The following is a 2,844-nucleotide window of genomic DNA, read 5'->3' as shown; positions in this document are numbered from 1 at the left end:
ATAAAATGAACAACCAAGAAGGCCTGCTCTCCCTAGCTAGATAACACAGCTGCTTTCCTAAAAAGAATATTGTCTCAGAATTCTACCAACCAATCAGCCCAAAACTAGATAAGCACTCATCCATTTGAGGCACAGAACATCACAGCAGATACCCTACCCAACGTGGGTTCCTTTTTTCGTTAAAAAACGCTGCTCTCAGACAGACAGCGGGAGCCATTATCTTTTTCTTCTTTTCTGCTGGCTCCCACCTGCTTTCTTTCTCTAATAAATCTTTTTTTTTTTTTAATTTTAACTTTTTATTGTAGTAATCTATATACAATTCAAAATTTATCATTTTAACCATTTTCAAATGTACAATTTGGAAATATTTTATTGCATTCAAAATATTGTGCTACCATCACCAATATCCATGACCCCAAATTTTTCACCACATTGTGCAAAATGAGTAGTCAAAGTGTTGAAAAAATGTATAGTCTAAGGCCAATTGTACTTCACTTTTTGTTTATAAATTTACATTGCTCTGGGCTCTTTTCAAGCAGTTTCATCAGCTACATGGAACAAGAAAATCAAACATGCATTTCAGAATTTATCCTTCTTGGCCTCTCAGAAGATACTGAAGTGCTACCCCTCCTCTATGGGCTGTTTCTGGTGATGTATCTGGTAACTTTCATTGGGAATCTGCTTATCATCCTGGCCATCATCTCTGATTCCCACCTCCAAATGCCCATGTACTTCATCCTCTCTAATTTGTCTTTCACAGATATTGTTTTCACCTACACCACTGTCCTGAAGATGCTGATGAACATGCAGACAGAGAGCAAAAACATTACTTATGAAAACTGCCTCACCCAGATGTATTTTTCATGCTTTTTGTAGGATTAGACAACTTCCTTCTGACTGTGATGGCCTATGACTGCTTTGTGGCCATCTGTCACCGCCTGCATTACATGGTCATCATGAACCCCCAGCTCTGTGGTCTCCTGCTTCTGGCATCATGGTTATTGAGTATTCTTGTCTCTCTTTTACATGTCTTAATGGTTTTGCAATTGACTTTTTGTGGAGACTTGGAAATCCCACACTTCTATTGTGATCTGAATCAGGTAGTCCAACTTGCTTGCTCTGATGTGTACATTAATGACTTATTGGTGTATTTTGTAACTGTAATTGTGGGTGTTATTCCACTCACTGGGATCCTTTTCTCTTACTCAGAGATTGTATTCTCCATTTTAAGAATTTCATCAGCTGCAGGCAAGTATAAAGCATTTTCCACTTGTGGGTCTCACCTTTCAGTAGTTTCTTTGTTTTATGGTACAGGTCTTGGAGTGTATCTTAGTTCTGCTACTACCCGAAACTCAAGCGCAAGCATAATAGCTTCACTGATGTACACAGTGGTCACTCCCATGCTGAACCCCTTTATCTATAGTCTTAGAAACAAGGACATAAAGCACACCTTACAGAAACTCTTAATCTGGGCAACATTAACTCTATAAATGGATCCTTTGTCTCAAGTTTAGAAAGTTGCTTGTCAGTAACAGAGGTTAATACTGTAATATCAAAATCTTGATACTCTTATCAGTATATAGAAAGATAATCTGATATCTGCTTAATTTCTAGAATTCTCTCTTTACTTTTTTTTTAATCTTCATTTTATTGAGATATATTCACATACCATGCAGTCATACAAAACAAATCGTACATTCGATTTTTCACAGTACCATTACATAGTTGTACATTCATCACCTAAATCAACCCCTGACACCTTCATTAGCACACACACAAAAGTAACAAGAATAATTATTAAAGTGAAAAAGAGCAATTGAAGTAAAAAAGAACACTGGGTACCTTTGTCTGTTTGTTTGTTTGTTTCCTTCCCCTATTTTTCTACTCATCCATCCATAAACTAGACAAAGGGGAGTGTGGTCCTTATGGTTTTCCCAATCCCATTGTCACCCCTCATAAGCTACATTTTTATACAATTGTCTTTGAGATTCATGGGTTCTGGGTTGTAGTTTGATAGTTTCAGGTATCCACCACCAGCTACCCCAATTCTTTAGAACCTAAAAAGGGTTGTCTAAAGTGTGCATAAGAGTGCCCACCAGAGTGACCTCTCGGCTCCTTTTGGAATCTCTCTGCCACTGAAGCTTACTTCATTTCCTTTCACATCCCCCTTTTGGTCAAGAAGATGTTCTCCGTCCCACGATGCCGGGTCTACATTCCTCCCCGGGAGTCATATTCCACGTTGCCAGGGAGATTCACTCCCCTGGGTGTCTGATCCCACGTAGGGGGGCAGGGCAGTGATCTAATAAATCTTAAACTTTATACTTAAACTTTGACTCGCTGCATTGTGTGAATTCTTGAACAGCTCCGAACCTAAAACTCCTTACAATAGGTTTACAACCACAGGAATGGATTGGCTTTAAGAACATGATTTTCTCGGGTACATAACAGCTTCAAATCACCACACTCATCCACAGCTCAAGTCCTCCACACCCTCTGAAATATCTCCGAAGCAGCACCACCCACAGCCTTCATGAATTCAGACACAGTCATCCTTGGTTCTGAGAATATCAAGCAGAAGGCATGTAAAAATGTTTCCCTGGGACCTGAATGCTGTGCAACATGGAATGGATGTTTAGCGTTAAGAGTTGCATTGTGCCAGGTCTGAGCACCAGATCCTAAGTGACAGTCTCCCATGTATTCTTTTAAATAAATTCAGGTTCAATGTGTTAAAAAAAATTGAAATGTGTACCACATAATTATTTGCCATACTTCTCCATAAGATGCTGGAAGATAGGAAATGCTTTCCTTCAATCTCATTTGCTTTTAGTCCCATTTAGAGATGTT

At 38.9% G+C, this 2,844-nt stretch overlaps 1 pseudogene; it reads left to right on the top strand.

The window, feature by feature from the left end:
- The first annotated feature begins 552 nt into the window (after window positions 1-552).
- Window positions 553-1,490, top strand: LOC119530578 (annotated as a pseudogene).
- Window positions 1,491-2,844: the final 1,354 nt, after the last annotated feature.

The sequence above is a fragment of the Choloepus didactylus genome, chromosome 3, assembly GCF_015220235.1.
Source record: "Choloepus didactylus isolate mChoDid1 chromosome 3, mChoDid1.pri, whole genome shotgun sequence".
Lineage (NCBI taxonomy): Eukaryota > Metazoa > Chordata > Mammalia > Pilosa > Megalonychidae > Choloepus > Choloepus didactylus.
Note: the sequence above shows the minus strand (reverse complement) of the source record. Positions and strands in the feature narration are given on the sequence as shown.